This window comes from Salmo trutta, chromosome 3, assembly GCF_901001165.1.
Source record: "Salmo trutta chromosome 3, fSalTru1.1, whole genome shotgun sequence".
Classification (NCBI taxonomy): domain Eukaryota; kingdom Metazoa; phylum Chordata; class Actinopteri; order Salmoniformes; family Salmonidae; genus Salmo; species Salmo trutta.
Window position 1 is genome coordinate 9,877,660 of NC_042959.1, and position 15,083 is coordinate 9,892,742.

The following is a 15,083-nucleotide window of genomic DNA, read 5'->3' on the forward strand; positions in this document are numbered from 1 at the left end:
GGAGGTTCTCACCCAAGATTTCACGGTACATGGCCCAGTCCTTTGATGCGGTGAAGTTGTCCTGTCCCCTTAGCAGAAAAACACCCCCAAAGCATAATGTTTCCACCTTCATGTTTGCCGGTGGAGATGGTGTTCTTGGGGTCATAGGCAGCATTCCTCCTCCTCCAAACACGGCGAGTTGAGTTGATGTCAAATAGCTCCATTTTGGTCTCATCTGACCACAACACTTTCACCAGTTGTCCTCTGAGTCAATCAGATGTTCATTGGCAAACTTCAGACAGGCATGTATATGTATTCTTGAGCAGGGGGACCTTGCGGGCGCTGCAGGATTTCAGTCCTTCACGGCGTAGTGTGTTACCAATTGTTTTCTTGGTGACTATGGTCCCAGCTGCCTTGAGATCATTGACAAGATCCTCCTGTGTAGTTCTGGGCTGATTCCTCACCGTTCTCATGATCATTGCAACTCCACGAGGTGAGATCTTGCATGGAGCCCCAGGCCGAGGGATATTGACAGTTCTTTTGTGTTTATTCCATTTGTGAATAATCGCACCAACTGTTGTCACTTTCTAACCAAGCTGCTTGGCGATGGTCTTGTAGCCCATTCCAGCCTTGTGTAGGTCTACAATCTTGTCCCTGACATCCTTGGAGAGCTCTTTGGTCTTGGCCATGGTGGAGAGTTTGGAATCGATTGATTGATTGCTTCTGTGGACAGCTGTCTTTTTTACAGGTAACAAGCTGCGGTTAGGAGCACTCCCTTTAAGAGTGTGCTCCTAATCTCAGCTCGTTACCTGTATAAAAGACACCTGGGAGCCAGAAATCTTTCTGATTGAGAGTGGGTCAAATACTTATTTCCCACATTAAAATGCAAATCAATTTATAACATTTCTGACATGCGTTTTTCTGGATATTTTTGTTGTTATTCTGTCTCTCACTGTTCAAATAAACCTACCATTAAAATTATAGACTGATCCTTTCTTTGTCAGTGGGCAAACATACAAAATCAGCAGGGGATCAAATACTTTTTTCCCCCACTTTTTATATCTAGGAGATATTAACCCTTATTTATGTTGGCACAAAACTGTACCTCCATACTTCCATTCATTTTTATGGGTTACCTTCAGACGAGTCCCGTGACACTTGTGGGGGTCGTAGAGCAGAACGGAGAACACCATCGTGTTTGTGATATTAGTTTGTAGGCCAAACAGTTTGGACGTTACAGATAGAAGTTGGCACATCAGCGTTACCGACTTCAGACGAGTCCCGTGGGGTTTGTAGGGGACGTAGTGTTTGTGAGAGTCTCATCTTTCGGAGGCTACAAATGTTTTTGTGAGAAGACCGATTTCGGGATGTCTCATGGTTTGACAAACACCACTGTTGCTAGGCCACCTTGCACCGCTGTTGCTAGGCCACCTTGCACCGCAGATGCGGAAGGGCGATATCAGCGGATTGAGACGCAGCCCATGCTGCACGTCATTCCTCATCTGGATTCATTTTAATTCAGACCTGAATTAAACTGACAATCAGCCCCATGGCCCCACTATATAGAGAATCAGCCGCATGGACCCACTATATAGAGAATCAGCCCTATAGACCCACTATATAGAGAATCAGCCCCATGGACCCACTATATAGAGAATCAGCCCCATGGAACCACTATATAGAGAATCAGCCCTATAGCCCCACTATATAGAGAATCAGCCGCATGGCCCCATGGACCCACTATATAGAGAATCAGCCGCATGGCCCCATGGACCCACTATATAGAGAATCAGCCCCATGGCCCCACTATATAGAGAATCATCCCTATGGGTCCTGGTTGAAAGTATTGCATTATATCGGGGATAGGGTGCCATTTGGTACACAACCAGAGTCACACTATACACCGAATGTACAAAACATAAACAACACCTTCCTAATATCTTTTGCCCTCAGAAAAGCCTCAATTTGTTGGGGCATGGACTGTCGAAAGTGTTGAAAGGGTTCCACAAGGATGCTGGTCCATGTTGACTCCAACACTTCCAACAGTTGTGTTAAGTTGACTGGATGTTCTTTAGGTGGTGGACCATTCTTGATACACAACGGGAAACTGTTGAGTGTGAAAAACCCAGCAGCATTGCAGTTCTTGACACAAACCGGTGCACCTGACACATACTGCCATACCCCGTTCAAAGGAACTTAAAACTTTTGTCTTGCCCCTTCACCCTCTGAATGGCACACCTACTCAATCCATGTCTCAATTGTCTCAAGGCTTAAACATCCTTCTTTAACCGGTCTCCTCCCCTTCATCTACTCTGATTGAAGTGGATTTAACAAGTTACATCAATAAGGGATCATAGCTTTCACCTGGATTCACCTGGTCAGTCTATGTCATAGAAAGAGCAGGTGTTCTTAATGTTTTGTACACTCAGTGTACAGTATGGTGGTGTTGATATAACTGGTAGCTTTAGTCTGAGATGATATAACTGGTCGTTTCAGTCTGAGTTGATATAACTGGTAGTTTTAGTCTGAGTTGATATAACTGGTAGCTTTAGTCTGAGATTATATAACTGGTAGTTTCAGTCTGAGATGATATAACTGGTAGTTTTAGTCTGAGTTGATATAACTGGTAGTTTCAGTCTGAGATGATATAACTGGTAGTTTTAGTCTGAGATTATATAACTGGTAGCTTTAGTCTGAGTTGATTTAACTGGTAGTTTCAGTCTGAGATGATATAACTGGTAGTTTTAGTCTGAGATGATATAACTGGTAGCTTTAGTCTGAGATTATATAACTGGTAGCTTTAGTCTGAGATGATATAACTGATAGCTTTAGACTGAGATGATATAACTGATAGCTTTAGTCTGAGATGATATAACTGGTAGCTTTAGTCTGAGTTGATATAACTGGTAGCTTTAGTCTGAGATGATATAACTGGTAGCTTTAGACTGAGATGATATAACTGGTAGCTTTAGTCTGAGATGATATAACTGGTAGCTTTAGTCTGAGTTTTGGTTTTGTCACATGTATTTGAAACACTTTATATTAGCAACTGTAGCATTGTAGAGACATCTATAAAACTAAAACAGTATTATCATAAAACACCAATCAAAATCAGTAGATATGACGTTAGAGGTTCATTCATTGGATCGCACAGTCCAGTGATCTCTTGATTCATTTCTTCAGAAAATAGGGTTTATTTGAGTATTCTGAATTATTGAGTGTAGTGTATAATTATATCTGTAGTATTGTACTGTGTAGTGTATAATTAAATCTGTAGTATTTTCTGTGGTGTATAATTATATCTGTAGTATTGTGTGTAGTGTATAATTACATATGTAGTATTGTGTGTAGTGTATAATTATGTAGTATTGTGTGTAGTGTATAATTATATTTGTAGTATTGTGTGTGGTGTCTAATTATATATGTAGTATTCTGCTGTGGGGTATATAATTATATCTGTAGTATTGTGTGTAGTGTATAATTATATATGTAATATTCTGCTGTGCAGTGTATAATTATAGATGTAATATTGTGCTGTGTAATGTATAATTATATATGTAATAGTTTGCTGTGTAGTTTATCATTTTATCTGCAGTATTGTGTGTAGTGTATATATCTGCAGTGGGACTGTAATAATTATTCAGAAGGAGCACTGCTTGGTCAGCAGATATACTCTGTATGTAAACACCAGCTATGTGGATGGAGACTGGCCTGTCTGTGGTCTTCACACTCACACCTACAGACATGAACATGTTCAAACATTAACATAAACATGCACACACACATAGATCTATGATGTACCGCACACAGATCCATGATGTACCACACACACACACACACACACACACACACACACACACACACACACACACACACACACACACACACACACACACACACACAGATCCATGATGTACCACACACATAGATCTATGATGTACCGCACACAGATCCATGATGTACCACACACACACACACACACACACACACACACACACACACACACACACACACACACACACACAGATCCATGATGTACCACACACAGATCCATGATGTACCACACACACACAACACACACACACACACACAGAGAGAGAGAGATCCGTGATGTACCACACACACACAAACAGATCTATGATGTACCACACACACAGATCTATGATGTACCACACACACAGATCTATGATGTACCACACACACACATATATCTATGATGTACCACACACACAGATCTATGATGTACCACACACACAGATCTATGATGTACCACACACACACATAGATCTATGATGTACCACACACACAGATCTATGATGTACCACACACACAGATCTATGATGTACCACACACACAGATCTATGATGTACCACACACACAGATCTATGATGTACCACACACACACACAGATCTATGATGTACCACACACACACACAGATCTATGATGTACCACACACACAGATCTATGATGTACCACACACACAGATCTATGAGGTACCACACACACAGATCTATGAGGTACCACACACAGATACAAACATTGCCTCAGTGGCCATAACCATCTAGTTACATCTCCTCCCACCACATGTACATACATGGCAGAAAGTGGACAGATCTCTTGAGTTCGGGCCACTATGGTTGATGTGACTTGATTTCTTATCACTGGTATGAGCATGCATGGCAACCAATGATGAGCCTCTTATAATTGGTTGAATTAGTTTGATAAACCTCCTGAGTACTCTGTTTGTGGTTGGCAACTAATCAAACAGCAGATCAGGATAACACAATCTTTGCAAATAGTGCATTTCAGTTTTTATTTATTTGTGTCCCGGATAGAGCGACATGCCACTTGATTTAGGAATCCACAGTGCGGAAAATCCACAATCTGTTGTCTATCCACTATCTGTCTTCTATCTACTATCTGTCTTCTACCTACTATCTGTCTTCTACAGTGCCTTGCAAAAGTATTCACTCCCCTTGGCATTTTTCCTATTTTGTTGCATTACAACGTGTAATTTAAATAGATTTTTATTCGGATTTCATGTAATGGACATACACAAAATAGTCCTTGTTTCCAAAAATGCAAAAAAATTACAAACGGAAAAGTGGTGCGTGCGTATGTATTCACCCCAGTTGCTATGAAGTCCCTAAATAAGATCTAGTGCAACCAAATACCTTCAGAAGTTACATAATTAGTTAAATAAAGTACACCTGTGTGCAATCTAAGTGTTACATGATCTGTCACATGATCTCAGTATATATATACACCTGTTCTGAAAGGCCCCAGAGTCTGTAACACCACTAAGCAAGGGGCACCACCAAGCAAGCGGCACTATGAAGACCAAGGAGCTCTCCAAACAGGTCAGGGACAAAGTTGTGGAGAAGTACAGATCAGGGTTGGGTTATAAAAAAATATCTGAAACTTTGAACATCCCACGGAGCACCATTAAATCCATTATAAGAAAATGGAAAGAACATGGCACCACAACTAACCTGCCAAGAGAGGGCCACCCATCAAAACTCATGGACCAGGCAAGGAGGGCATTAATCAGAGAGGCAACAAAGAGACCAAAGATAACCCTGAAGGAGCTGCAAAGCTCCACAGCGGAGATTGGAGTATCTTTCCATAGGACCACTTTAAGCCGTACACTCCACAGAGCTGGGCTTTACGGTAGAGTGGCCAGAAAAAAGCCATTGCTTAAGGAAAAAAATAAGCAAACACGTTTGTTGTTCGCCAAAAGGCATGTGGGAGACTCCCCAAACATATGAAAGAAGTTACTCTGGTTAGATGAGACTAAAATTGAGCTTTTTGGCCATCAAGGAAAACGCTATGTCTGGCACAAACCCAATACCTCCCACCACCCCGGGAACACCATCCCCACAGTGAAGCATGGTGGTGGCAGCATCATGCTGTGGGGATATTTTTCATCGGCAGGGACTGGGAAACAGGTCAGAAACCTGTTTCAGTCTTCAAGAGATTTGAGACTGGGACGGAGGTTCACCTTCCTGCAGGACAATGACCCTAAGCATACTGCTAAAGCAACACTCAAGTGGTTTAAGGGGAAACATGTAGATGTCTTGGAATGGCCTAGTCAAAGCCCAGACCTCAATCCAATTGAGAATCTGTGGTATGACTTAAAGATTGCTGTACACCAGCGGAACACATCCGACTTGAAGGAGCTGGAGCAGTTTTGCCTTGAAGAATGGGCAAAAATCCCAGTGGCTAGATGTGCCAAGCTTATCGAGACATACCCCAAGAGACTTGCAGCTGTAATTGCTGCCAAAGGTGGCTCTACAAAGTATTGACTTTGGGAGGGTGAATAGTTATGCACACTCAAATTTTCCGTTTTCTTGTCTTATTTCTTGTTTGTTTCACAATAAAAAATATTTTGCGTCTTCAAAGTGATAGGCATGTTGTGTAAATCAAATGATACAAACCCCCTAAAAAATGTTATTCCAGGTTGTAAGGCAACAAAATAGGGAAAATGCCAAGGGTTGAATACTTCGCAAGCCACTGTATTCTCTATCTGTATTCTCTATCTGTATTCTACCTACTATCTGTATTCTCTATCTGTATTCTCTATCTGTATTCTACCTACTATCTGTATTCTCTATCTGTATTCTACCTACTATCTGTATTCTCTATCTGTATTCTACCTACTATCTGTATTCTATATCTGTATTCTACCTACTATCTGTATTCTCTATCTGTATTCTACCTACTATCTGTATTCTCTATCTGTATTCTACCTACTATCTGTATTCTCTATCTGTATTCTACCTACTATCTGTATTCTATCCACTATCTGTCTTCTATTCACTATCTGTCTTCTATCCACTATCTGTCTTCTATCTACTATCTGTCTTTTATTCACTTTCTGTCTTCTATCCACTATCTGTCTTCTATCCACTATCTGTCTTCTATCGACTTGCTGTCTTCTATCCACTATCTGTCTACTATCTGTCTTCTATCCACTATCTGTCTACTATCTGTCTTCTATTCTGTCTTCTATCCACTATCTGTCTTCTATCCTGTCTTCTATCCACTATCTGTCTTCTATCGACTTGCTGTCTTCTATCCACTATCTGTCTACTATCTGTCTTCTATCCACTATCTGTCTACTATCTGTCTTCTATTCTGTCTTCTATCCACTATCTGTCTTCTATCCTGTCTTCTATCCACTATCTGTCTACTGTACTATCTGGCTTCTATCCACTATCTGTCTACTATCTGTCTTCTATCCACTATTTGTCTACTATGTGCCTCTTACTAAGATACCTTTCTGCTTTCAGATCTCATCTCCTTCCAGGCATTGGGCTTTATTATTTTTGGTGTAATGGCTCTATTCAGCCTGAAATTTGCTATGAGTTTTATTGGAAACCTAAGCCTTTCTGCGAAGTGCTGTTGTTTTACTTTGATCTGAAGTCTCTGTGGTTTTTTCTTTAAAAAAAATTGAACTAGGTAAGTCAGTTAAGAAAAATTCTTATTTACAATGACGGACTACCGGGGAAAAGTGGGCTAACTGCCTTGTTCATGGGCAAAATGACAGATTTCTAGAAAACTGTGCCCTAAAAACTTGCAATCAATCAATTGCAATCAATCAATTGTTTAAATCCTTCATTATCTGAGCACATAAGTTCATTAAAGCCGGCAATCAGCTGAAATTACTCCTCAAGTTCACTCATGTATTTAAGGAATTAGCTTCTGTAATGGGTGGGTTTTTCCTAAACACAGAACCATTGTCACCAAGCAGGGAATGACTTGAGGACTTGAGGGCTTGATATGATCACACAGAATTAGGAGGAAATATGTTTTATAGTCATATCAGTCTGTTTTCAAGTTTAGGCTTTAATGTTGGTTTCTCCCTAAGTAATTAGCGCCTGTTTCTGCTAATTAAGTAATTCCAATAGAAAGATCCAGTCCATTAACTCACAGTGGCTGCGTTTGGCACCCTATTCCCTAGTGCACTACTCGTAGAGCTCTGGTCAAAAGTAGCGCACTATATAGGGAATAGGGTGCCATTTGGAACACAAACAGTTTTGGAGTGAAAACAATGTCCCTTTCATTATTAAACACTGCACAGCAGCTCTGCGTGTGAACACGGCTGTATGCACAACACATTTCTACAGTAACATAACCCACTCTTATTGTATAGAGCTGTTGCTTCTGTCATTGTGGTTGTTGTGAATTATTGTATAGTATAGTTAAGGTACACCACATGACCAAAAGTATGTGGACACCTGCTCGTCAAACAGCTCATTCAAAAATCATGGGCATTAATATGGAGTTGGTCCCTCTTTTGCTGCTATAACAGCCTCCACTCTTCCGGGAAGGCTTTCCACTAGATGTTGGAACATTGCTGTGGGGACTTGCTTCCATTAGTGAGGTCGGACACTGATGTTGGGCAATTAGGCCTGACTCGCAGTTGGCATTCCAATTCATCCCAATGGTGTTCGATGCGGTCTAGGCCAGGGCTCTGTGCAGTCCAGTCAAGTTCTTCCACTGCGATTTCAACAAACCATTTATGTATGGACCTCACTTTGTGCATGGGGGCATTGTCAAAGTTGGAAGCACAGAATCATCTAGAATGTCATTGTATGCTGCAGTGTTAAGATTTCCCTTCACTGAAAATAAGGGGCCAAGCCCGAACCATGAAAAACAGCCCTAGACCATTATTCCTCCTCCACCAAACTTTACAGTTGGCACTATGCATTGGGGCAGGTAGCATTCTCCTGGCATTCGCCAAACACATATTTGTCCATCGGACTTCACTAGATGGTGAAGCGTAGGTTTGTTTGAAGCTGCTCGGCCATGGAAACCCATTTCATGAAGAGCCAGACGAACAGTTATTGTGCTGAAGTTGCTTCCACTGGCAGTTTGGAACTCGGTATTGAGTGTTGCAACCGAGAACAGATTATTTTTCCATGTTACGCGCTTCAGCACTCGGCGGTCCCTTTCTGTGAGCTTGTGTGGCCTACCATTTTGTGGCGGAGCAATTGTTGCTCCTAGACGTTTCCACTTCACAATAAGAGCACTTACAGATGAACTGGGCAGCCCTAGCAAGGCAGAAATTTGACGAACTGACTTGTTGGAAAGGTTGCGTCCTATGACGTTACCACATTGAAGGCCACTGAGCTCTTCAGCATGGCCATTTTACTGCCAATGTTTGTCTATGGGGATTACATGGCTGTGTGCTCGATTTTATACACCTGTCAGCAACGGTTGTGCCTGAAATAGCTGAATCTCCTGATTTGAAGGGGTGTCCACATACTTTTGTATATATAAAAAGTGTACGTTTTTATTAACAGATACTGTAACAAGCTCCCTTCCAACCTTGAACAATCAAAACTCCTCCAGCAACATTACTATTGTACTGCATTTTGCATCACCTCATACAATATCACTTCTCTCCACTCTCTCTCTCTCTCTCTCTCTCTCTCTCCCACTCTCTCTCTCTCTCTCTCTCTCTCTCTCTCTCTCTCTCTCTCTCTCTCGCTCTCTCTCTCCACTCTCTCTCTCTCTCTCCCACTCTCCTTTCCTCCGTTCCCGTGTGTGTGTGAATGATAATCCTTCCTTTATAACTGGAGGTGAAAATGTGCCTGACACTGAGCAGGCACCGTTATCATCCCCACCAGTGTTCTTCCTCTGAGAGGAGCCAAGAGGAAACCCAAAGAAGAGGCAGGCAGGGTATTGATAAGGTACTTTCTCTCTCTAATTCCCACCACAGCCATTTACAGTCCCTTGAAATCAAAGGAAGGTTTCTGTATGAAAGGAAGGTTTCTGTATGAAACAGGAAAGACCATGTTCTGGGCCAGAGTGCTGTCTACAAACTTTTCATTCAGGCAGCTCCCAAGAGCACAATTGCTTTAGAATAAAAAGTGTTCCTCATCTCTGGCCTTTTCTTTTGTTCGCACATTCTATTGAGTGTCTGCCTGCCTGTCTACGTGTGTGTGTGTGTGTGTGTGTGTGTGTGTGTGTGTGTGTGTGTGTGTGTGTGTGTGTGTGTGTGTGTGTGTGTGTGTGTGTGTGTGTGTGTGTGTGTGTGTGTGTGTGTGTGTGTGTGTGTGTGTGTGTGTGTGTGTGTGTGTGTGTGTGTATGTCACACAAATTAGCCCTACCCTCTGTGTGGGATTTTCAGGGCAGTTATTAGTGTTGTAGAATGCACGATCAGCTAGGAGTGAGTCCCTAGCGAGGTTACTTAGGATCTTAATTTGATCACCCTGTTGCTGTAGAACTATCCTGCAATGCAGGACATTTTGTAGTGTGTTTGAGGTTTAAAAATGCTTCTGAAGTTTGTAATTTCCACTTTAGAATTTCAGACTTCATTTTCCCTCACGAAAAATATATCAACTCCTAAAGAATTTCCATTAATTATAATCCACATAATAATTCACCTTTCTTGATGCTGCAGGATTATTTTCATGCTGTAGCAAACTGGCTCAAATGAAGATCCTACATCTGCAAGCACACACACGTAGCGGACACTTCAGAGAAGTCTATAACCCTCAGAGCGGCTGTGGGCAGACAACTAGAACATAATAGAGGTGTTACATCTACACTGGATACATACCCCCTAGCATGACTCTGTACACACATTACATCCAATCACATCTAAAGCCTAGTTAAGAGATCTAGCCAACGGATGTGCTGTTGTAAAACTGTGTCTTATGAAACCGATTGTCCTCACTAAGACATGCAGGTGAAAATAGAGATGGAGAGGGATTGTCGTTGTGTGTGTTGATAGAGACCTTGGATGGTTCCCTCCTCTCTCTCTCTTCCTTCCTTCCTTCCTTCCTTCCTTCCTTCCTTCCTGTGCAGAGGAGTGCACAGTGTTGTCTCAGAGATCCCACAGGGAACATATAGGGAGAGAGAGACACACACACACACATATATATACACACACACACACACACACACACACACACACACACACTGTAATGCTCGGGCATAGTGGGAGAGGAATAAAACGCAGGAAGCAGCGATACAGGGTAGTGGCTTTTAATGAGCCAAATGGCGAAAACACAAGCCACCCCAAACAGCGATGAGAGCGCACATAAAACAAAGTGCCCCAAACACAGGGGAAAAACACAGCAGTCGGCGCAAAACCACGCACTAGCGCAAAAACACAAGCAAACAACGGAGAAACAATCCCGCACAAAGAGCAGGCGGGCCAGCTAGCTCATATAGCCCCGCTAATCAACCCAACTAAGGACAGGTGCAAACAATAACAGAAAGGGGGAAAACAAAAAGGAATCAGTGGCAGCTAGTAGGCCGGTGACGACGACCGCCGAGCGCCACCCGAGCAGGAGGGGGCGCCACCTTCGGTGGGAGTCGTGACACACACACACACACACACACACACACACACACACACACACACACACACACACACACACACACACACACACACACACACACACACACACACACACACACAGAGAGGTGTCCTCCATCCTCTCTGGGAGACAGAGACCTTGAGACAGCTGCTCTGAATGGCAGAAAAACAATGAGGTACTTTGCTGCTCTGGTGAGGAGGTGTTGCCTAGCAGCAGATACGTCAGGATGTTTCATCGTCTGTAGCCGAGGGGAGGGACTGGGAAAGGGAGGAGTGTGTGTGTGTGTGCATGCGTGTGTGCGTGTGTGTGTGTGTGTGTGCGTGTGTGTGTGTATGTGTGGGAGACCAGACCTGCACCACTTTTAATAAACACCACAATTACCGCAGCATGACAATTATTATCACTGAATCTTTCTCTGGAGGAAGCTCTGCAGAGTGGTCAGTATCTGGCACAGCCACAAACCATAACCTTAACCCTAACTCTAACCTTAACCACACTGCTAACCCTAATGGCTAACCCTAACCTTAAATTAAGATTAAAAAGCTTTTTATTTTCTAGAATTTTTACGATGGTCCTTCTATCGGAAATCGCTCAGTCCTGCCTGCCTATTCATGACAATAAACGTCAACCTGCACAATTACTCCTTCTGCATTCCATTTCTATAACTGAGTTATTGATACCGCGGAGAGAGGGAATGAGAGAGGATAGAGAGAGTGAGAGAGGAGGAAGTGGAGGTGAGTGAGAGAGATGAGGGTGAGTGAGAGAGGAGGGTGAGTGAGTAAGAGAGGCGGGATAGTGAGAGAGGAGGGAGAGAGAGCGGAGGGAGAGTGAGTGAGAGAGGGTGAGTGAGAGAGGAAGGAGAGTGAGAGAGGGGGGAGAGTGAGAATGGAGGGTGAGTGAGTGAGAGAGGGTGAGTGAGTGAGAGATGAGGGATAGTGAGAGTGAGAGAGGAGGGAGAGTGAGTGAGAGAGGAGGGAGAGTGAGTGAGAGAGGGTGAGTGAGTGAAAGAGGAAGGAGAGAGGAGGGAGAGTGAGAATAGAGGGTGAGTGAGAGAGGGTGAGTGAGTGATGAGGGATAGTGAGAGAGGAGAGTGAGAGAGAGAGGAGGGAGAGCCATATGATCAATCTCCCTGCTGTGTTTAACCATGCTGGGACAGGTTCCCCTTCTCTGAATGTAACTCTCTCCACCTCTTCTTCTCTCCCTCTCTCCCCTTCTTCTTCTCTCCCTCTCTCCACCTCTTCTTCTCTCCCTCTCTCCACCTCTTCTTCTCTCCCTCTCTCCCCCTCTTCTTCTCTCCCTCTTCTTCACTCCCTCGTCTTCTCTTCCTCTTCTTCTCTCCCTTTCTCCACCTCTTCTTCTCTCCCTCTCTCTCTCCCTCTTCTTTTCTCCCTCTCCCCCTCTTCTTCTCTCCACCTCTTCTTCTCTCCCTCTCTCCACCTCTTCTTCTCTCCCTCTCTCCCCCTCTTCTTCTCTCCCTCTTCTTCTCTCCCTCTCCCCTTATTATTCTCTCCCTCTCAATAATATTGAGTGAGAGGATCTGCAGTGAGAAATGGCGGGAGGGAGAGAATAAGAAGGGGAGGGAGAGAAGAAGAAAGGGAAAGAGGGAGAGAAGAAGAAGGGGAGAGGGAGAGAAGAAGAAGGGGAGAGAGGGAGAGGGAGAGAGTGAGAGAAAGAGGGAGAAAGGAAGAAAGAGAGGGGGACGGAGAGGCAGAGGGGGGGATTATGGTAATATAAAATAATCACGGCCCTCCCTCATTAATTTTCATTCATGAGAACCAACTCTTCCAATGTCATCACGTCAAAACACAATTGATTTGTGTAGCTAAATCTCTCTCTCCCTTATCTGTCTCCCAGCCACTCTCTCTGTCTGTGTCCCTCTCTCTTCCTCTCTCCCCTCTATATTGCTCTCATTGTCCCCCCTCACTCCCTCTGTCTCTACCCCATCTATCCCTCTCAATCTCAATCCTCTCTCTCTCCCCTCACTCCCTCTCGCTCTCCCTTCTCCCTCCTTATCTCATTAAATTGCATAACCTGCTGTTAAATTCAAAACCAACAAGGTTGAATGAAAGAGATCATGCTTGGAGGTTGCTGTGATTCATACAGTCCAAATATAGGGATAAATCATGTTGACACAATGTCAGTTTAAGCTCGTGTCCCAAATGGCATCCTATGCCTTACATAGTGCATTACTTTTAACCAAGTTCCACAGGGCTCTGGTTAAAAGTAGTGCACTGTGTAGGGAATAAGGTGCCATTTGGGACGTATCCTGAAACCCTCAGACACAGCAGTAATGGCAGACGCCACTCAGATGAACCAAGGCACGATGGGACAGGGCTAGACACACACACACACACACACACACACACACACTCACACACACACACACACACACACACACACACACACACACACACACACACACACACACACACACACACACACACACACACCTTGGCCCTGTATGTCTGTGTTCTGCTATAGCCCAGTCTAATCCAGCCATGGTACTATAGAGCCACCCAGCTTGTTCAGCAGACAGCCCTGCTGGAACAACACTGGAACTCATTGTTATTTCTCTAACCTTGTTACTCAATTCCATCTCTCTGGTTCTCTGTCCAGTCCTCTCTCATCTCTCTGGTTCTCTGCCCATTCCTCTCTCTCATCTCTCTGGTTCTCTGTCCATTCCCCTCTCTCATCTCTCTGGTTCTATGTCCATTCCCCTCTCTCATCTCTCTGGTTCTCTGTCCATTCCCCTCTCTCATCTCTCTGGTTCTATGTCCATTCCCCTCTCTCATCTCTCTGGTTCTCTGCCCATTCCTCTCTCTCATCTCTCTGGTTCTATGTCCATTCCTCTCCTTTCTCTACCCTGTATCTATCTATCCTTCCCTCTCTCCCAAGCTCAATACAGGCTTACCCTGGACCCATTCCTGACTAGGGGGTCATATGTATCAAGTGCCTCAGAGTAAGAGTGCTGATCTAGGATCAGGTTTCAACTTTTAAGTTTTAATGTCAAGTGCACAAGTACAGTGAAATGCCTTTCTTGCAAGCTCTAAACCCAACAATGTAGTAATCAATAACAATGTAATACAAAAAATAACATATGGTAGAAAAATAACAGTGAGCATACTATATACAGCTAATATTCATTATGATCTAAAAGACTAAACTGATCCTAAATCAGCACTGCTACTCTGAAACACTTAATATGGCCACAGAACAGGAGCCAATCCTGTCAGGAAATTAGGTGCATGTGCAGTGATTTTCCACTGGGCAAATCAATATTTTCTCTGGTAGGCATGACCTACCTGGCAGGTCAAAACCGTTACATGTTTCCTCAATCTACAAATGCTGCCAACAGACCTATACACAAACTCACATACACGCTGACACACACACATGTTTACACTCATCATATGATGCTGTTCTTCATTTTACTCTTATCTGTCCTGATGCTTAGTCACTTTACTCTGCCTTTATGTACATTTCTACCTCAAATACCTCGTACCCCTGCACATTGACCTGGTACTGCTACTCCCTGTCACAGGAGGCTACAGAGGGGAGGACGGCCGTGTGTTTTATGTATGTTACCATTTTACTCATTCCGCTCCAGCCATTACCATGAGTCCATCCTCCCCAATTAAGGTGAGAACCAACCTCCCGTGCTCCCTGTATATAACGTCATTCTTTCGCACTGATTTCCTCGTGTTAATAGTTACATTTTTTGTCATTGGGAAGGGTCGTAATTTCAAGGTAAAGCCATACACCTGTTG